The sequence below is a fragment of the Theropithecus gelada genome, chromosome 18 (genome assembly GCF_003255815.1).
Source record: "Theropithecus gelada isolate Dixy chromosome 18, Tgel_1.0, whole genome shotgun sequence".
NCBI lineage: Eukaryota > Metazoa > Chordata > Mammalia > Primates > Cercopithecidae > Theropithecus > Theropithecus gelada.
Window position 1 is genome coordinate 69,223,244 of NC_037686.1, and position 22,292 is coordinate 69,245,535.

Sequence of the window (22,292 nt, forward strand, 5' to 3'; positions counted from 1 at the left end):
CAGTTTCCAAAACCCTACAGACAGCACTGCAGACCTGCAGTGCATGGAGCTCCAATTCCTGACGGGCCCAAGTCCTTACAAAAAGGTGCTTTGTGAGGAAAATTATGAAAAAGAAGCCGGGCGCGGTGGCTCACGCCTGTAATCCCAGCACTTTGGGAGGCCGAGGCGGGCGGATCACAAGGTCAGGAGATCGAGACCATGGTGAAACCCCATCTCTACTAAAAATAGAAAAAATTAGCCGGGCACAGCGGCGGGCGCCTGTAGTCCCAGCTACTAGGGAGGCTGAGGCAGGAGAATGGCGTCAACCCGGGAGGCGGAGACTGCAGTGAGCCGAGATTGCGCCACTGCACTCCAGCCTGGGCGACAGAGCAAGACTCAAAAAAAAAAAAAAAAGAAAAAGAAAACATGAGTGGGGTGGAGTTAAAAGGTTCCTATTTTCAGAGACTCTTGTGCTTCTCTCCCAAGCAAGCATCCTGCACGAGGCTCGCTCTCCCTCCCAACACAGATGTGTCGGGGGCATTTTCTACAGAGGTATGAAGGGAATCCCGTCCCCGAGAGGACCAAGGGCACGGGAGTAGCACTCAGCACCCACAGGAGGGGGCACGCGCTGCGGCCAATGCCAGGCCTCACTGTCATGTGTGTGCATGCCTGCGTGTAAGGGTTAGAGTGTATAACGGTGAGTGTGGAAGCAGTTGGGTAGACATGAGAGAGACTGTGTCATGTGTGAGCATGTGCTGGTGCGCCTGAGGGTGTGTGTGTCTGAGAGAGAGAGAGCACATGTGTGTGATCTCTTAACCTACAAAAGCACTCATTCAAATACCCTACCTGGAGGCAAACACGCATGTCCACTTCCAACAACCTACCAGCAACACTCGCGCCTATGTGCCTGGATTACCAGCTTTGCACAGAGCCAGTCGCTGCAGCAGTGACGGGGTGCTGGGCCCACCTGCCGCCCCTCTCGTGTGTCGGGCGCTCTATCCCTACCCTGAGCTTCAGCTTCTCTTCCATGCACGGTCACTGCAGGAGGCACACTAGACCCAGCACCAGCTTGGGAAATCCTGGGCCAGTGACAGCCCTGACCTATGGCCACCATCCACTCAACATCACTGCGCCCTTCCATAGGCACCCAAGCTCTCTGAGAACAGCCATCCTAGCCTCCGTTGTGGGAGAAAACTCTAGCCCTCCACTGGCAGCCAAGGAGGCTTCTCATGCCAAGCTGGCCCTGAGCTCGGCCCAGGATTTGTGCCCTTCGGGATGTGGCGGCCGTGTGCACCCCATCGGGGACCGTGTCGCCTCCCTTGGAAGGTATTCCAGCACTGTCTGCCATGATGCCAACAGTAACACTTCTCAACACCAAGCCTTTAAAAGTCCAGCAGCTCCGTAGCCCGAGTCAGAGTGGCCCAACCTCCCCCGGACCTGACGCGGGGCTTCAGGAAGTGGCAGGGCAGGAGGGAGAATGGGAAGCCTCATGCCACACTGGGCACTGCTCCTGCAGTGCAGTGGGTATCCCATCACAACGCGGGCAGATTCAGGGCCAACTGCAGGCCCCCGGAGATGAGGCTAGACGGTGGCGGGCAGGCTAAGAACGGGCGATCCAGCAGGCACAAGAAAGAACATGCTGATGATAAAGAAACGCCAGGTGGGGTCTTTAAGTAGGCAGCCTCCTTGGCATCGGGCAGGTCTGTCTCACCAGTCCCAAATAATGAATCACGTCCACCGTGCTAGAATGCCGTCTTTTAACCACTATCAACATACGCCAAGGAATGCTTCCACTAGCAAATGGGAAGAATGCCCAGAAAACACCGCACGGCATTTCTGGACCAGGACTCGTTCGTCAGAATGTGCCCACCAAACACAGCAAGGGGCAACACTCATCCGAAGGCTGAAACAGGCGAACTCCTGTGACTCCTGGTGCTGTGAGCAATCATAAATCCTCATCCTGGCACAGAGCTCAGGAGGCGCCTCTGCCTGCACTCACCGTCCCCCGCCTGCACTCACCGTCCTCCGCCTGCACTCACCGTCCCCCGCCTGCACTCACCGTGCGCCGCCTGCACTCACCGTCCCCCGCCTGCACTCACCGTCCCCCGCCTGCACTCACCGTCCTCCGCCTGCACTCACCGTCCTCCGCCTGCACTCACCGTCCTCCACCTGCCTGCACTCACCGTCCTCCGCCTGCACTCACCGTCCAGGGCCCTCCTCCGTCTCCGAGAGACGGACGAGGACACTGAGGGTCCAAGCTGTGAGCCACACCCCTCGCCAAGGCTGTGAGCCCATTCCCTATCTCCCTGCCTCCCCGTCCCCACCTTCCAGGCCCCCGCCCTCTGGTGCCTGGAATGAGCATTCTGGAGTTGTCAGAACATTCCTTGACCTTCCAATAAAAGGGGTACAATCGAAATACAAAGTAACGCCAGAGGCTACAAAAGCGACCACAGTGGCCATCACCTATGACCCTCTAAGACCCCAAATCAACACAAAGCAGGAGGCCACCATCCTGAGCAGCTGGCAAGTCGGCCACCGACCAGGAACAAAAACTGGGGGGAAGGGGGGCTGATCGACCCTGTTTTCCTCCCTTTTTCAACGAGTCCAGTTGCTCATGAAAGACCAGTAGACAGCTCTACTCTGCTTCTGTTCAGGGCTAGAGAGGTTCTGGAATTGTGTAAGCGACGCCAGAGCACACCCCAAGACAGAAACCACTTGCAAAAAGCTAGAGTGAAAATAAGACTCAAAATTCCCAAAATGGAGAAGCCACGCCACATGATCGCCTCGTTGGTTCATGGCGGGTAATTACTTACCCCTTTGGTTTTCCAGAAGTAATTGAAGGGCCTTTTTAAACAACACACTGCCCGCCTTGGTGGCGCACACCTGTAATCCCAGCACTTTGGGAACCCGAGGCAGGTGGATCAATTGAGGTCAGGGAGACCAGCCTGGCCAACACAGTGAAACCTCCTCTCTACTAAAACTACAAAAGAAAATTAGCCAGGCATGGTGGTGCATGCCTATAATCCCAGCTACTTGGGAGGCTGAGGCAGGACGATCACTTGAACCCGGGAGGCAGAGGTTACAGTGAGCTAAGACCGTGCCACTGCACTCCAACCCGGGGGACAGAGCCTGACTCCGTCTCAATAAGTAAGTAAATAAATAAATGAGAATAACAACATACTGAACAGGGCTGACTTATCTGCCTAAGCCAAGCTCCTCTTGGACGCTCCCTCATCACCGCACACTGACCATTCAATGGTGAGGCCAGTGCCTCTAACAGAACACTGGTCACCATGACCGTAACAGGCACTGTGAAAACCATACTGGCTTCCTCCGAGGCCTGCAGCACACGCCACCTTTCCCACTCTCTGCTGCCTCCCCGACCACGATGGCCCAGGGAACCAGCATCTCCACACACCTGGGACCCAGCTGTTGGTCTACACCACTTGAGAAGCCCTGAATCACCCTATTTAATGTGGCCCTTAGAGGAAATTTGGGGGTGGAAGGAGTCATTTGTCACCTATAATTTCTGCGATTGTCGGAAATTCATTTGTAGGACACAAACGTTTTGCAATCTTGCCACCCAAATGTAAAATCAGAAAACATACATCAGGTGCTTAAACAGGTGCCTGGCACACAGTGGGTGCTTGGCAAATTCAAGATCCCTTCCTCTTCAGATCTCCATCCGAGGTTCAGCAGCACCAGAAACATGCAGGGATCACACAAGAACCAGCTTGAGGCTCGTCACCAACAGGTAAAGGGCCCAGGTCTAATCAGATGCTCAACAGGTGACCCCCGAGTGCCCACCATGGGCCGGACCAGCTAGCAGGCAAGAAACCCTGGACAGCCTCACCTGGACAGGAAAGGTGCGGCGCCCAGCCCTGCAGGCGTGGGGTGTGGGAGATATCTCCTCCACCCTCGTCCTCTGACTCTGTGGAGATGACCTTGCCCAAGCCTGGAGATCAAGCGCGCGGGCCCTGGCTCCCCCACCCTTCCCACATCCAATTACCTTTTAAATTAATATCACATTTTGTATCTTCCTTCCAGCATCTACCTTTTTTTCAAAGTGTTTCTGCCACAGAAGCGTTTGTCCAGCCTCCGCTGATGAGTGCTGGTGACCATGCCCACAGGACACACTTCCACGCCACAGGCCACCCCATCGTGGTGGGGAGTGGGCAGGACCTGCACCGGCAGTTCAAGATTTGCAAAACTCAGAGACAGCTTTGTCCGAATCCCAAGAAAACCATTTCACTAATTAAACGATGACCCAAAACCATTTTGCCACTTTAATCCAATGATGACCCAATCAATTACTGAGAAACAACAGAAGATAGTTCACACCACGTCTTCCTGTTCCTACAAAGGACCTACAGTCCAACACAGGCACTCCTCCAATGCCCCTTTAGTTTAGGAGCATCGCCATCAGGGCAGGTCTCAGCAGCGAGATGAGCGGTCCACCTCATTAAAGACCCGCCTGGTAGCAACCGAAACCTGTCCCTCTGCGGACGCAGATGAAGCCTGCACCACACAATTCCATCACTGCGTCAGGCAGCTCTGCTCCAGCACCTCCCAGAAGGGAAGAGAGCTGTCTGCCCAAAAACATCGCCCAACTCTAATAAGCTGTGCAAACTTGAGCAAGAAAAGAAAGTGGGTCTTATATGCAAGCTAATGTCCTCAAGCAATACTTTTCCGGATCATAAAAATGAATGGACCCCTGCCCCAGGAGCACCAAGTTCTACGATCAGCTCACACTGGCTGTTTTTCAGCCGAAAACCCTCATTCACACTGTGATCCCTATGTCCTCATCGAAGTAGCCCACGGAGGCAGCTTCACAGTTATGTGCTCTGGTTTAATTAGTTTTATTCTATTTACCATCATTTTACATTTTTCTAGCTATGCCAAGAAAAGTAACCCTACACCACAAAGTAAAAACTGTTGTTTTAAGCTTGATCAAAACTGCAGGTCTGTGAAACAGCAGTCGGACGGATTGACAGGAAGGTGATCCAACTGCACCTACCTGGGCTTTCCTGGGAATGTGGAAACGCAAAGACAGTGCTCCCAGTTGGATGCTGGTACTCTCAGCTAAAACTGTTCAGAGAAGGACCGAACTCCACTCGGCCTCTCTCAGATTCTGAAATGATGAAAAGTTTAGTATTCATCAAATTATGTTGTTAAGAACCGTTTGCCACTGCTTCTCTTTAAGAAAAATTAAGACAATGCCCAAGGACTTTCTGGGGCTACCGTAGTTATTTTCAGAATGAATTAAATCACCCCAAGTGGGGCTGCTAGCAAAATCCCACAGAGTGCGGTTTCTAATAGGACTTCCCACATCTGTGAGGGGCAGCCAGGAGCAGGAGAAGCGTTCAACAGTCACAGCACAAACTCGGCAGCAGAGGTAACCAGGAGAACACCTAACTGTAGCAGCGCAACAATCTGCATTTGGTTGTCAATCCAGGCTATCAAAATGTCACCAGGGAATACCTGCTATGCATATGCACTGAGCTCCTGGCATGGCCTGTGCTTGGTGTGCACGTCACACTGCCGACCGCCAGAAATGCCAGGCCCCTGGGTGGCTCTTGCTCTTCCTGGAGATGGGTCTGTGGGGCAGCACCTAGCCACCTTCCCCTGCAGCATCTGAGTTTACAAACAGACCGGGGGACTGGGGAACCAGTCTGTGACCACAACGCAGACATGCCCACTGAAATAGGTGTCCCACGTAAACCTGGGACCACGAAATCCCAAATGTTTCAGGGTGTGGCACAGCTCTCACCAGACCTGAAAGTCATTCCCAAGAGATTTGACAGCGAGCTTTAAAATGGACACTTACAAAATACTCATAATAAACCATTTACACTGCATGAGCAATAAGCAGTACTTCAAAGCTTGTTCTCAGTCCTGAATTATACACGCTTTTTCAAAAAGAAAAAAGATGAAGATCCACAGAAACAAGATCTCCCCGTCACTTCCCGTTCTTTACAGCATCACACAACGTTTCTCCATCTACAGTCTCAGAAGTGGGACTCAAGGCTGGGCGCGGTTGCTCACACCTGTCATCCCAGCACTTTGGGAGGCCGAGGCGGGTGGATCACTTGAGGTCAGGAGTTCAAAACCAGCCTGGCCAACATGGTAAAACCCGGTCTGTAATAAAAATACAAACGAAATTAGCCAGGTGTGGTGGCATGTGCCTGTAGTCCCAATTACTCGGGAGGCTGAGGCAGAAGAATTGCTTGAACCCAGGAGGCGCAGGTTGCAGTGAGCCGAGATCACGCCACTGCACTCCAGCCTGGGTGAGAAAGTGAGACTCAGTCTCAAAAAAAAAAAAGTGGGACTCACAGGTGGCATGGCATGACTGGCACCTTTGCTGTCTCAAGCTGGCAGTCAGATCTCTCAGAAGCATCTCTGGGAAATCCCAAGAGTCATGGAGACAGAGGTGCAGAGCCCCCAGACCTATGTGGAAAGGCAGGGTGATGCACAGTGACACGGGACAGTGGCCTCCTGGACTTGTGAGGCCTCTCTGGCACCCCCAGCCTTGTCATCTCACTTACGGAAAAGTTAAAAAGTCTCCCTTTTTTATGATTTAGTCAAGGCATCTTTTGAAGGGTAGGGGATGAATCATGGGAGCCTTATGCGGTTGGAGGAGCCCAAGTGGGAATGGATGCCAGAGCCCCAGTATCTTTAGTGATGCAGAGAAACTACTGGAATGCGACCCCAGGGATACAGCCATGCATCCAAAGAGGGCAGCTCCACCCTTCTCACCTTCAGGCAACCTCGAGGGGAGCCGCCAGGGCCCAGGGCTCGCCGCACAGCTCAAGGCTGGCATGCATCGTGCACCAAAATGGTGTGGTCATCCACACTATCTGCTGGACACTGTGTCTTCAACATGTGTCAGTTTTTTAAACTAAGCACAAGCTATTTTCTGGCTTAGTTTCCCCTCTTCCACAGGCCACAGGGGTTGAGACCAAGGTTTCAGGGTTATGCGCGTCCAGAGATGCTTTCCTGCCCCTGGGCACCAGCTTCAGACCTGGCAGTTACAGGTGGAACAGGGCAGAAGAAACAAAAATGATCTTACTCTTCGACAGCAGAAAAGGAGAGATTCCCTAGTCAAGGAAACTCAAAGGAGAAACAGGCCTTTTTAAAAATCTATTTCCCTTGGGCCAAGGGGGCCCATCTACGTCTGAGGAAGTCGGACCCTGCAGCATCCCTGGACGCCATATGGGAGAAATGCTACGGGTTCCAGGGACAGACAGGGAAGAAACTTTACACCTTTACTTTCAGATGTATTCACCAGTAACAGACAAAGGCAGGGCTGGAAAGAGGCAAAAATACAAACAAACATTTAAAGACCAACCCCTGATGTGTTGTGATGAGAAGGGCCTCTCCCCTGCGGGTCTTCCTCCCAAGAATGATTACCCTGGACTAACCAATCGGAAAACACGCAAGAACCCAAACTGAGGGCACGGAAGTCCCCTCACCAGGACATCACCAGGACCTGGAGCTTATGGGTTCCACAAAACGCCCGGCCAGTCCTCCTCAGAAGTGTGATGGTCACGGAAACAGAGATGGACCAAGGAGCCGTCAGGGACCAGGAGGGACTTGGAAGAAGGATCTGAGCGCAGCACAGGCTCCCAAATGAGCTCCTGGGACAGCAAAGGCGAAATCCCAGGAACGCCTAGATTGCGCCCAAACCCTTCTGTTCAACACACTTCCCAGTTCAAACTTCTGCTGGCCAGAGACACACCATTTTAAATTTAAAGAGGTCCCAAGCAGTTCTCTCTCGATGCATTTTTTGACGATCAACTGTTTCTTCCCCCTACTTCTAACGTCCCTGGGCAACGGTCTAAGCCATGCTGGAAACCATCACATTCCCTTGGGAGCGATGTTAATTCAGGATCTCAGAGAGATGTTATTTACGACACTAATTACTGGGTTTACTCCTAGGATGCTTCTCACAGATAGACTCCATCCCACCCGAGGCAGCCACCTCACTCTCTGCTGCTTCGCAGGCAGCGGCACAGGGAGGGTCCTTGCACCAGAGACTCCATTCCCTTGGGAGCCTCAGGACGTCCTGCCCCTTGAGAACAGCATTTAGGTCTCTGTCAGTTCCCCACTCCCATAATGGCACACCCATGCTGCCACGCGAACAGGATGCTGGCCCGGAGGCCGAGGCTCTGCATGCTCGCCAGCCTACCAGCATCTGGGAGGCCCACAAGGACCAAGCCAGGTGGGACGGCAGGGACACCAAAGAGGCTGCTTGGCTGGTACAGCCGGACCCAAGTGCTCCCTGCAGGTGCCAGGGCCACACATCTCCAGGAGATCTAGTCAGGGAGAAAGAGGCCCTGTGGACAGGCTGTCTAGACAGCGTGGCACAGGCGACGCAGTGGCGCCTGCCAGCCAAGCCTGGGATGGGTGTGAGGGAAGACACCCAGTGGGCACATGTGCCTGGAGCAGGGGCTGGAAAAGTGGAGAAGGGACCCTGCATGTGCACAGGGGACGAGGGTCATCCCTGCTGGGACACGCACAGCTGACACAACAGGAGACAGGATGACACAGAAGTCCCTTCACCAGGATATCACCAGGACCTGGAGTCTATGGCAGCGATGCCACGGGCTGTGAACGTGGGGAGCAAACACGGGAAGGGGAGGCCCTGGGGCAGGACCCCGGTTCTGCAGTCTCACAGGGAGGGACCACCCAGAGGTTCAGGCAAAAAGCCCCGGGAGGCATGGGGGCCCCAGAGAGGGAAAACCCAGGAGACACTGGCCTCTGGGAAGTAAAATCAGGCAGAGGCAGCCTTGGCCTCGCTGAACGTGCAGCTCACAGCCCCTCTGGGCTGGCAGGAAGTCCTGCATGTCTCTCGTCCCAGAGAGGAAATGATTTGGGCAAAGGCTCTGCCCTGAGATCTCTCTCGCCCTAACTAGATGTTAAGCACACCTCGGGGGCGGTGCTGGAATTACAAAGTCCACAGGTGCTGGGCTTTCCTGGAGGCTGCAGGTAAGTGCTCAGGCAAGGAGGGGACAACAAGGCTTCGGAGAAAAGGTGGTGGCGGGGAGGTCCAAACCAGAGCGGAGTTCCTGCTGCTCCTTCCTAACTGGGATCTTGAGAAAGACAACAGCCCCAGCCCCCTCAAAGGCCACACCTCAAAAGCATGTTGCAATCTACATGGGCCGCCTTATTTTCAAAGCAGAAGTTTAGCAATTTCCTGCATTTGCAGGCATGTTCAAACTGTAAGCCCGTTCGATCCCTGAGTTTTCTTTACCAAATAAATTCAAGTCCAGTTATCGAATAACTATATGCATCCCATCCCCCTCAGGGCAGCTACATATAAAGTAATAAACGAAGGACACAAATGAGTGCTTCAACTTACTCTCCGCTGACTGCAAAGTCCCGCTGTCATCCCAGGCAGCCTTGCAAGCAAGAGTAGCTGTGGCGTATTCCAGACCTCACCACGCACAGCACGCGACGGACGGCCTTGCGGGACTCCCAGCAGCGGCCAACACATCCCAGCCAGCCTGTGCCTATCTGTGAACTGACCACTTCGGGCTGCTCAAGGCACCCCAGGAGATTCTCTGGCTCTGATGGATCAAAAAGGTTGAGAAATAGAGAACTTCTGTTCTCTATGTACACAGAAATGCATTTTTTATGTTTATCTAAAATTAGACATATCAAAATTAAGATTGGCCATCAATGTCCTACAACACTTGTGATTTGGAGCAGCCTATACTCCTTTAGTAAGAAAAACAATCACGCTCGCTTTCTGGGCAATTTAAAGTCCAAGTCTGTCCAACCCGCGGCAGCCCAACACAAATTCATAACCTTTCTTAAACATTATGAGGTTTTTCTGCTGGTTTTTTTTTAAGCTCATCAGCTATCACTAGTTTTATTTGTTTGGTTGGTTGGTTGGTTTTATTTTTTGAGACAGGGTCTCACTCTGTCGCCCAGGCCGGAGTGCAGTGGTGCAATCTTGGCTCACTGCAACCTCTGCCTTCCAAGCTCAAGCAATCCTCCCACCTCGGCCTCCTGAGCAGCCGGGACTACAGGTGTGCACCACCACACCCAGCTAATTTTTTTTGTATTTTTTGTAGAGATGAGGTTTCACCATGTTAGCCAGGCTGGTCTCAAACTCCTGAGCTCAAGTGATCGACCCACCTCGGCCTCCCAAAATGTTAGGATTACAGGCATGAGCCACCGTGCCCGGCCGTGTTAGCATCTTTTATGTGTGGTCCAAGAGAGCTCCTCTTCCTCCAGCCTGGCCCGGGGAAGCCAAAATATTGACACCCCTGAAAACTCTCACTTTAGAGGAATAACTTAAAATGCTGAGCCATCTTCCCCGTTACTTCCTTGTTTAGTCCTCAAAGAGTCTTTGTTGCGAGGACTTTATTTATCACTTCTTTGTATATTACATGTCCTTCAACAATGGAAGGTCCTGAACCGCTAAACCACCACGCTGCTACAAAGAAGCACTTGGTGAGAGCCTCCAGGTCTAAAGAGTTCTAATGTCTCTAATTTCCCAGACCCATTTTAAAGGCATTTAAAGTTCAGTCTTGAATAGTTTTGGTTTTTGTAATGAAGTCATGATGTTTCCACATGTTTAGCTCTTTATGCCTGAATATAAATAACCGAGGTAGTCAAATCAGGGTGTGCGAATGTTCCCTTTACTGGAAGAAAGTTTTCGCCTTCTCCCAGCAAAATATAAAATTAGTCAACTGTGCAGTGTGGTGAAATCACCAGCCCAAAATTACACCCCAAACATATGATTATTAAGGATTTGCAGTCCTATTTTTTGTATTACTAAAAAAGCCACCCTCATTATATCTTTATATTTAGAGGGCTTTTTAAAAATAAGTTTTAATAAATATCTCTGAATGTATACATCCCACAAAATGGACAGTTAAAAGAAGGCACTCATGATTTTAGGTTACATATTTTCCTTTCTACTTTGAAATAACCAAAGATCTAGTAATAGTTTCCACTACTACATTCAGGATAAAAGAGCTTTCTTTCAGTGTAAGAAGAAATTAAAATTACTGGGTTGGCATAAGGGAGGAGACTCACTTTTTAGATAAAATGAATTATGTTAACTTTAGTCTTCTGACCAAAAAGTTTAATTTTTTAAAAATATAATTTAATGTTGGGATTAAATCAAAATTTCATTTTCTATTTTTATCTTCTTCCGTTAGAAAGTCCTGGAATCTGAAAGGTTAAACCACTGTACTCAGAAAAGCAGACAGAGCTGCCTCATGTTTCTTTCAACTAGTATTCATTAATTATAAAAAAACAATACAGGCACTGAATTGTACACTTAAAAATAGCTAAAATGGCAAACTTTATGTTACATATATTTTATCACAATAAAAAACACAAGACAAAAAGTATAGGTTTTAAATGCGTAAAATCATTTGAAATGCTTCAAAATTATACTCAGGAAATCATTATAAAATATAAATGAGATAATATTTATAAGGCACTTAAGTCAATAATCTACTGTTAATACTGCATGAAATATGTTCATCTTTAGACGGTATTATCCCAAATAAGGATGTCAGAGGTCATCACCAGAATCCATAAACCATTTATACAAACAAAACAAAACAATTTTTCTAGATGGGAGAGCCAGTTTTCACGTTCTCAGATTTGAACCTCCTGTTTGTGGATTACCCGCTTTGACAGTTCACGTTCACTGGAGTTATCTGAGCTAACAAATGTGCAGCTTCCCTTTGCGTGGGGTGTTCCCCCCAACTTTTAACTCAGATTGGGAAAAAATCACAAGTGGTCAGGATACAACTCTAATTCATATACATACAGAAAAGTTCCATTAAGGGAATATTTCTACCCAACACAAGTATGCTTTAACAGAGTTATTCTTTTTGCACTAACTGCTTAAGAAATTCCAAGCTGAAGTTATTTTAGATGCGACATTTAACGGACACTGCACTGTTCTGATCCAAGGAGCCCTTATATACATCAGCTTTGGAATGTTCCGCTTCTTCCTGACTGGAAATTCCATACGAACCCTATGCTGCACGCTCTGGTTTATTCTGAGAATTTTACTCCATTTGATTTTTGTTACAAACATTTTACAACCACCCTTGGCCAAAATCGCTGAAGTTCTATCCTAATTCATTAAGGACTTCTTATCTATGATTTTCTATAAATCCCTACTTACTGTAAGGCTTGCCCTGCACATAAAAACAATTCCACAGGGCTGGGCGCGGTGTCTCACGCCTATAATTCCAGCACTTTGGAAGGTTGAGGTGGGTGGATCACGAGGTCAGGAGATTGAGACCATCCTGGCCAACACAGGGAAACCCTGTTTCTACTAAAAATACAACAAAAATTAGCCAGGCGTGGTGGCGGGCGCCCGGAATCCCAGTTACTCGGGAGGCTGAGCGAAAAAAAAAAAAGAAAAACAGTTCCACAAAAACCTGATTTTTTAAATTTCTTTTCTATTTCTTTCTCCTTCCTGAGCAGTTTTCTTTCTTCAAAGATATTTTTGTAAGTGGATTAATTTTTTAAAAACACCTTTCAGATACTTTCTTTTACCTACGTCAAAAATATGATTTACAGTATTCCTCACCAATCTGTTGGGGAGAAGAAATAAGAAACACAGATGAAGATGATATTATGAAACACTTGTCAGGAATCATTCTAAAAGTATGTATATCTGGCATATCGGTTCAGATGATTATTATACTGAGCACATCCTCAACACAGAAAAAAAGACATTATTTCAGGGACTTCTCCGCTTTACTTTTTTCCTGAAAAAGGTGACAGAATGGCTTGCTGCAGCTCCTGAATCACCTCTGACACCTGGCAAGAGAGGGAAGCAACTCCAGACACGGACTGATTCCTGGGCCAACTCTCATTTCTCTAGTCAGGCATGTGGCCTTAGATGGGTCATTCTCTTCTTTGGCCCTTGTTTTTCCCATCTGTGAAATGTGTCATTTGTAATGGACAAATTGTGAAGCCTTTTCCAGTTCAGAAGTTCTCTGACCTGCGGTGGGCCCACGTGAACAGCATTTCTGGTGTCCACAGGCCACCACCGGTAGAAACACTCCACACAAGACAGCTGGGCCTCAGCTGGGCCTCAGCCCGGCACCAGTCGGGGCCTCGCTAGATCCTGTGACGCTAGATCCTGTCACATCACTGATTGGGAGATCCCAGAATTGGAGCCGACTTCCCCCAGGAGCTGAGTCCAGCACGCAGTCATGCTGCCAGTCCGTGGAGGCTAAACACCCTAAGATCCCTATCTTACTGCAGGTGCCCCCAAGACACCCATGGCAGATGGAAGCTGTTCTGGGACTCCGGCCCCACCTGAAGTGTCTATCCTGGATGTCTCGCTCCAGGACATCACGCCCACTAGGACTGTGCCCCTGCAGAGTCCTACCCAGGAATACAACAGCTGCCCTGCACCCTCCCTCCTTCACAACACATCCAGCAGATGACCAAGTCTTACAGACTCTAGACCTTCCAGAATGAACCAAATCAGAATCAGGGCACTCTGCTCCAGTTTCTCAGTCACAAATCTAGCCCAGAGCTCCATCCTCTTCCTGTTCTGAACCATCAAATCATCTTCCCTTCAGAAACCTCCTGCTGGTCCCTTGGTCAGTGTCCCTGGCCTGTGACGCTTCCTCCCTGCTGTAGGCTGGCTGAGGGACCCTCCACAACATCTCTTCCCATTGCCTTTGGGACAGAGTCCATATTCTTCAAGACAATTCACAGTCAAGATGATGTGGTCTTTAACGGCCTCTCAAACATCAGCTCTTGGCTACCACCCAGACACGCCCGCCATCCCTGACATGCATGTGCACACTTGCATGTGTGTGTGTGCATTTGCACAGGCTCACTACACGGGCACACTTGCAAACATGCACCTACACATAGGTGCACTTACATGCGTGGATACTCACATGCACGTGTATGTGTCTGTATACACACATGCATTCAGGCACACTTACACACATATGCACTTGCACACTGCACTCACATGCATGAACACACACATGTATGCACCTCTGGCTTCAGCAATATGAAATTTCCTTAGCTCTCCCAAGCTCTGAGCCACTTTTCTGTTGCCTGGATTCTCACCCACCTCAGGCTAACTCCTCCCTAAGGACCAGTGTCCTCACCAGAGTCCTTTAAGAGCAACCTGGAAACGTCATCGGGTCAAACAGGATGGCTCCAAATGAAGGCCTCACAGGAAGAAAAAGCAATAATAAAATCCTGCAATGATCACTAAATCCAGTAGGCAAGGAAATATATATAAATAGAATTACATCCGAATAACTGTGATCTACACATAAAATAACCATGTGATTCTTACATGTCTTGAAATAAAAACTATGTCATGTAAAAATAATTAATACTAATAAACTAAAAAAACAGCCAAAAAAGGAATGACAATAGCAATGTGGGAGCGGGAGGAGATGGGGAAAGAAGAGGAAGGTAATAGAAGTGTTCTAACTTCTTTCCCAAAGGGGAAGTCAAATTGTATTATTACTGATGTTAAAACATTAAGAAATACAGCTTTAAGAAAACATTATAAATATAGCCACTAGTGGAACCAAAAGCAGAATATGCTTTCTATATGCTTTCTGATTTTAATAAAGGACAAGAAACATAATTCATATTCCAATAAATAGAAAAGAAGAAAAAGAGAGGAAGTACAACACAAAAGTTTTTTTTTTTCTTTAATTAGGAAAGAAGACCAAGTCAGTTTCAGAAATAAATATAAATGGAATAAACTCACTTATTTAAAAAAAGACTCCCCAGGCCGGGCGCGGTGGCTCAAGCCTGTAATCCCAGCACTTTGGGAGGCCGAGACGGGCGGATCACGAGGTCAGGAGATCGAGACCATCCTGGCTAACACGGTGAAACCCCGTCTCTACTAAAAAATAAAAAAAAATTAGCCAGGCGAGGTGGCGGGCGCCTGTAGTCCCAGCTACTCGGGAGGCTGAGGCAGGAGAATGGCGGGAACCCGGGAGGCGGAGCTTGCAGTGAGCTGAGATCCGGCCACTGCACTCCAGCCTGGGCGACAGAGCGAGACTCCGTCTCAAAAAAAAAAAAAAAAAAAAAAAAAGACTCCCCAATAGGGTTAAAAATTAAATTGACTTTTGCTGTCTGCAAAAAAAACACCTATGACTAAGGAACTCAGAAAAGCAGGACATGTAGAGAAAAATATATTAGAAAAATACAAACAAAAGCAACATGGAAAAAATACCATTAAAAGTTTAGTATGTGGTCACAAAAGGCAATTATACAAAAGTAGCTGGCCAGGGGCGGTGGCTCACGTCTGTAATCCCAGCACTTTGGGAGGCTGAGGTGGGCAGATCACGAGGTCAAGAGATCGAGACCATCCTGGCTAACGCAGTGAAACCCCATCTCTACTAAAAATACAAAAAATTATCCGGGCATGGTGGCGGGCGCCTGTAGTTCCAGCTACTCAGGAGGCTGAGGCAGGAGGATGGTGTGAACCTGGGAGGCGGAGCTTGCAGTGAGCTGAGATTGCACCACTGCATTCCAGCCTGAGCGACAGGGCGAGACTCCGTCTCAAAAACAAAAAAAAACCAAAAAAAAGAGGTTATCTTATAATCATAAAGGGTAAAGTAGAAGTCACAAAGAAGATATAACTATCCTAATATTGGTTTTGTGGGTGGGGGAATGTTTTGAGACAGGGTCTTACTATGTTGCCCAAGCTGGCCTCAAACTTCTGGACTCAAGCAATCCTCCTGCCTCCGCCTCCCAAGAAGCTGGGGTTACAGGAAAGCACCCTTCCCCAGCTGTAGTTATGCTATACTTTCAAGTCAAATAACACGGAATAACACAAACACAGAATAAAATGCATTTAGAAACAGCTACAGTGAATACCTGGAAAGATAAACAGAGAAAAATGATCTGGAAAAATTGGCAAATCTCTCGTAAGCATGGCGGATGAAGTAAGCAAAAGTAATAAGAAATAGAGGGCTTGAAAAATAACGTAAGACTTATCTAATACGTGAGTATCACACTCCACAATTTGCCATTTTGCTAAATTGGCAATAGAACATCAAATGCCTCCATATTAACCACAAGGAAGGCTCTAAAAGTTCCATAAATTTGGAACAGTACAGGTCCCAGGAGCTCCATAATACAGCACCATGATACTGAAAATCAACAGCAAGCAAAAACAAGAACAACACTCACGGAAGTTCAGCCATTTGGAAAATTCTAAACTCTCTGTAACAACTCCCGAAACAAAGAGAAAATCAAAGTGAAACTGCGAACTCTCTTCAAAGTACCAGTGTCAAAATGTATGGTACACAAGAAAGCTAAAATAAACTCTAATGACTTGCTACAGTAATTAAAAATAAATATTCAATTTAACCAGCAACAAAAATTACAATAAAACCCTTAAATTTGAATTTTAAAGGGTAACAATAAATAAGAAAAAATACAGTAAAACTGATTCACAAAATCAATAATTGGCTCTATGATAAGCCCAATGAATGAGATAAATAACTAGCTGGCCTAATTAAGAAGAAAAAAGGTTGGGGGGAATTAGGTCTAATAACCACAGACAGAAGGAAAATTAAAAAAAAAATCATACAATGTTTTTCAAACTCTAGGTTAATACATTTGTTAATATGGATGAAAAAAAATTTCTAATAAAATCTAACTGTCCAAAATTCACTCAGGGACAAAAAACGTAAAAAGACCAATATTCAAGCAAGAAACCAGAGCTCTCTCCTCCACCCACCCAAACGTGAGAGATGAGTCGAGTCTACACCTGAAATCTTTCACACATTTTAAGAAACAACTTACATACAGGCTACCTGAATGTTTCTGTATCTTGAAAATATATGTGATGGAAGATACAAAACTAGTTACCCAAAAACATATTTGTAACTCATAAGCAAAAGACTATTATCCCCAATAAACAAAATATTCTTATAAATCAACAAATCATGAATAACTTCACTGGAAAATGTGACAAAGTAACAGGTGATTCACAAGAGAGATGAAAGGAGCAATAAACATTAAAAAATCCTCATAATCACTTACAATTTTTAAAACACAATGGTATTTTTCTCTATTACATTGGCCAAGACTTAAAAGATTGATAATATCAAGTGTTGACAAACAGAAAACACCGAGTTTTGCAGGGAATGTAAAATGGTACTTTGTTATCTTTGTTGGTAAATTTGGCAGTATCTGTCAATTAAAATGCCCCTCCATCCCCAAAATTCCACCTCAGGGAACTTATCCTAGAGAAATATTCCCACAAGTGGGCAAAGTCGTATATCCAAAAAGTTCCCTGCACACTAAGAGAAAGCTGGTAGCAGCCCAAATGTCCAACAGGAGACAGGACAGAGAAAGGCAGTTTCACAGGGCAGCAGTCAGCTGGCACACACTGGCACCTCCTGCTGGCTGCTCACAAACCCAATCTGTGCCAGTGGGTCCATGCTCTGGCCATAGTGGGCACTGGGCATCTGGAAATCACTGAGGGTGTGTACAGACAATAGCACCCTATACATGCCTTAAAGAGAATACACTGAAATGTTATGCAAAATTTAAAAAAAATAGTTGCAGAAAAATTCATAGAACGCTGTACCATTTTAAATTCTTTAAAACGTATATATTTAAAGATCTTACTACGTTCACCAAGCAAATGTATTTAAATGCCTAATGCAGTGACTGGCATAGAGCAGGCACTCAATAGTAGCTTGCATAAAATAAACTTACACCCATGTTGTGAAATGTCTAACACACTTTTTCCTCAAAATGCAATTTCCTCTTTCGATTGTAAATATCTTGATGGCCAAGATGATGAAGCCTTTGTCGTGTATAAACTACGCACTTTGTACAATAATCTGAAAAGAAATGGTTTAATTTGGGCAAAGAGAATGTTGCCGTAAGTGTTTGGCTCTAACTAAATTACCCAAACAAATCTGTGGTCAGAAAACCAAGTAATGAATTATCTGCAGTGAGTTCCACAACCATCATTTCCTTTTATAGTATGAAAAGAAAGGTGCTACATATTCACACCATTTTGTGAAAAATCACTGCGTATGTCTTAAACGCAAAGTGCCTCTGTCTATCTTGATCCCTTTATACAAGAGAAACAAACAGTAAGGCCTTGAGTACCAGCTGTCAATGTTTTATTCTGGTTCAGTAATTAAAATGGGGAGCTTCATATTAATTCCCTGGAAGAATGACATTCAGATCAACTCACTTCCCAGCAAAAAAAGTGTCCACATCCAGGAGCTGCAGGACAGGGAATATGATTGTTCTCAGCTACTGTAACTCCTCTCATTTAAAAGTAGGACACAGTGTACATTCTAAGCTCCAACTTCAGACGTCTTAAAGCATATTAAACAAAGTGGTCAAATGAATATGAAAGAAATTCTGCCAAATGATTACATGTAAGCTTGTAGTTCTATGTCAGTTTTCTACTAACCTCCAAAACCAGTCACAGTTCGTCTAAGAAAGGGATGTTTTAATCAGAACACCTTCATTTACTGTGATACTGAAGTCACCTGACTAGGTGAACTGTAGGCAACTGAACAACTATAAATTTCACATGACTGGATAGACACAGCCTAAGCTCTTGAGCCCCCCAGATGTATGGCGGGGGTGACCTGCTATGGAGGCTTAAATCACTTTCAAGAGAAGAACCCACAGATGAAATTGCACTTGTGGAGACTCAGACGGATTTGCAAAGCTCTGAAAAGAATTTTGGGCCGGTCCACTAATAAACGGTGGTCCTAAAAGGAAAGGTCTACATTTTCCCTTTAAGCAGAAATATTCCTCTGCCTACATTTGCGTAGATCCAAAGCACTGTTTTTGCTGAGTCACTGAAACAGAAAAAAGATAAAACAGGACTTTTTATCCCAGCTGAGTCATATCATTTGGACTTTGTAATTCTACCTGAATGCTAGTCAATCTTATGTTCAAAAGTCTGATGAGTTTTCTGAACGTTAATACTGCAATTCCACAAGTAAGACAGGAAACAGAATTCTAGTTTATTTCAATATCATTTGACCAATAAAAAGAAGCATTTCAGTGACTAATATACAAGAATGAATACTGACCCTCCGTGAAAATAATGAACTTGCTGCTCTGAACATCAGATCCACAAGCAGGAGTAACAGGTAATCTGAAGTGTCACCTCCAAGAACAGGACCCAGCCCCACAATGAGGAAGCAATTTAACTCTGCCTTAGCCTTGAAAATGTGACAAAACTGAGTTGAACAGCAGTCTTGAGACACACGGGACAAAAGGCGAGAGTCGTTCTGTCCAGGAAAAACAAGGTCAGGTTTTTGTGCTTACTTTGTGGCACTTTTAAAGACACATCAACAAAATGTGATTCTCTTGCAATTTTATACTTCAAACCCCCTATATTTTCCCTTCCACTTGGCTTCCAAACCACCCCACACATTCTCACTCACTCACAAAATGGCCCACTGGAAAGGATTCCTTTTTATCTCACTGTAATTCCCAGTAGCATGGGAATAAGATACAAACAACACTCAAACCTGCTGAAACAAAGAAATGCAAACTCATTACACTGCATTTAATTCTCATCTCCTTAAGAAGCATCTTCTTAAAGGAGCTTGGTTTGCTTTGAGTTACTTCACTCTTCCTTCTGAGAAACAGCTTTTCTGAACCAGTATTGTTATCCATTTTTTAATTATTATATCTAAATGACCTACTTAAAAAGGGCTGAGGAAATACACTTTGTTCCAGATCTATTCTGAAGGGAAAAAGAGGCTATCTTTCCCACCAATGGATCTCCTAAGCAAAAAGCCCCAAACTTAAATGTTTTTGTAAACTCTGGTAGAGAGTAGAAAGTGTACTAACTTTTACTCCAGCAACTGTATTTCAGATCTTTAGGACAAATGAGTGACAGATTCATCAAGACGGTGACAAATTCATCGATGAAGAATGCCGGGAGGGGAGATAATGTAAAACCATCATCTCAATAAAACATTCATTCTTCAACAGGAAGGGTATTTTGTTGCTGTTCTACCACTACAATAATGATGTTAAGAAATAAATTAACTCTGGGGTTTTCACTCCAGGTATTCCTCATCCCTAAGCAAAGTCAAGAGTTTCTATGTTTTGTCAACTTGTTTATATTGCGAGGTTAGCAAAACTAAAATGCAGCAAATTATGAAAAAAAAGGTTTAAGGCTTAATATACAAGTAACATCTACCTAAATGAATTGTATCACAATTCTCTCTTTTCTAAAATAAACAATTTTTTAATCTGCAAAAAATAGGAATAACAAATCCCTTACACAGTTTATAGGCTGAATGTAAATTATGAGATGACACAGAGAACATATATACATTCATGATCCAAAACTTCAAAAGCAGAAAAACTTTTTCTAGCTAAGCAGAAAAATGAGTGCATTTCAAATACACTTTCAGTCCACTTTCAGTCCTGTATCAAAGTTTATTAAAATGCTGAAGTCTGCAGCTTTTCACTTAAAAGATCCACTGTGGGGCTGGGCATGGTGGCTCACACCTGTAATCCCAGCACTATAGGAGGCCGAGGCAGGCAGATCACCTGAGGTCGGGGCTCAAGACCAGTCTAGACAACATGGCAAGACCCCGTCTCCACTAAAAATATAAAAATTAGTTGGGTGTGGTGGCGGGCGCCTAGTAGTAATCCCAGCTACTCGGGAGGCTGAGGCATGAGAATCACTTGAACCTGGGAGGCAGAGGTTGCAGTGAGCCAAGATCACGCCACTGCACTCCAGCCTGGGTGACAGAGTGAGACGCTGTTTTTAAAAAAAAAAAAAAAAAAGAGAGAGAGATCGGAAGAGAAAACCTTTTTGTTCCTTCTCAGAACAGACCTGGAACAATCACCAGGATACCTCAGTGTGTCCACCAACTCCCTTGGTGCGATTTTAAGAGTCACATGACTTTGGGATGTTTGAATAAAAGGGGCCTTGACTTGGACCTACAAGGCAGGTGAAATGGTCAGTGGTCATTCCAGCTCTTGCTGCTAAAGAACAGAACATCCCTGTGAACACGGGCCACGTTCTCTCAGCAAGCCACAACAGAAATTGTTCAGGAAAAGAATAAACTCAATCTATCATGATTTCCTTCTGTTTTCTGAAATTCTCCCAGCAAGTCAGTCTGCATCTGCAATTCTACCTGTTCTGTAAGCGATCCTTTGCACAGGGTTCCAGCTCCCCATTGTCCAAAGATGTCCCGGGGCATGGTCCTCTCCTAACCCCTAGGGCAGGCCAGCTTCCCCTTTCACACCACAGATGGAGGGAAGATGCTCAGGCGTTCATAACGGTCCGAAAGTCACACCACAAGTGGAACTATATTCACAGCCACACCAAGATTCCTTCCTGCAGACCCCCAATGCTGGAACTAATAAATCTGAGTTATCAAATGCTGCACCAGAAGTGGAGACCTGTGTCCAGGGAACATGGGAAATACCAACACAGGGCCCTCTGTTGCAACTGTGCAGAGGGACAGATGTTGGCAGGGTCAGGCCCTTCGCCTCCTGGCTGCCCTGTGGTCTCCCGAAGAGACGCCTCCCCTCCACATCCAGGACCCCGGCACTTCCACCACTGTGGCACTTGGGACAGAGTCTGAGGTTATTAAAAAAGAGCCCTTTCTCCTTAAACTGCTGGGACCCCCCAGAGCCAGTTTTAAACTAATGTACCTTCCCTCAGTGTCCTGGTTTGAAAACAAACAGCAGAAATCAGAAACAGAGGAACCTGCCTGGAGATTTCTAACTTAACCCCAGCACCTGGCCGAGGTTTGCGGCACGGTCCCCCTAGAGCTCTGCCATCCTATCCTACACGGCTGCCAAGTGGCCCAAACTGGGATGGGCTGGGAAGGTAAAATGCACACGGGGTCACTGAAGATTTTGCATAAAAAAAAAGAACAAAAAAAACTTGGTAGTAATTCTTGTCATTTACATGTTTAACGTTTTGGATTTTGGATACACTGGGTTAAATAAAACTATCATTAACATTAATTTTACGCGTTTCCTTTTACCTCTCTTGATGTGATCACTAGAAAACGTAAAGTGATAGACACAGCATGCATGGTACTTCTCTTGGGCAAAACTTCCCTCGAGTGCTGGGTTAGTGAACTGCAGGCCCGCGGGCCAAATTCTTTCCACCTCCTGCTTTTGTACAGCCAGTGAGCTAAGGCTGGTTTTTACATATATATACACACACATATACACACACATACACATACACACATACACATTTACACACACACAGACACATATATATATATATATATATATATATTTTTTTTTTTTTTTTTTTTTTTTTTTTTTGGGGGGGGGGGCGCTTTTCTTCG

The 22,292-nt window shown here is 46.2% G+C and overlaps 1 protein-coding gene across 1 annotated transcript in view; it reads right to left on the minus strand.

Moving 5' to 3' along the window:
- Positions 1 to 22,292, minus strand: part of ZNF516 (zinc finger protein 516) — a 137,311-nt gene that overhangs the window by 100,318 nt on the left and 14,701 nt on the right. Inside the window, exon 2 of the mRNA XM_025365530.1 lies at positions 4,997 to 5,110. The gene's annotated coding sequence lies outside the window, so the exon portion shown is untranslated. The remainder of the gene's footprint in view (positions 1 to 4,996; positions 5,111 to 22,292) is intronic.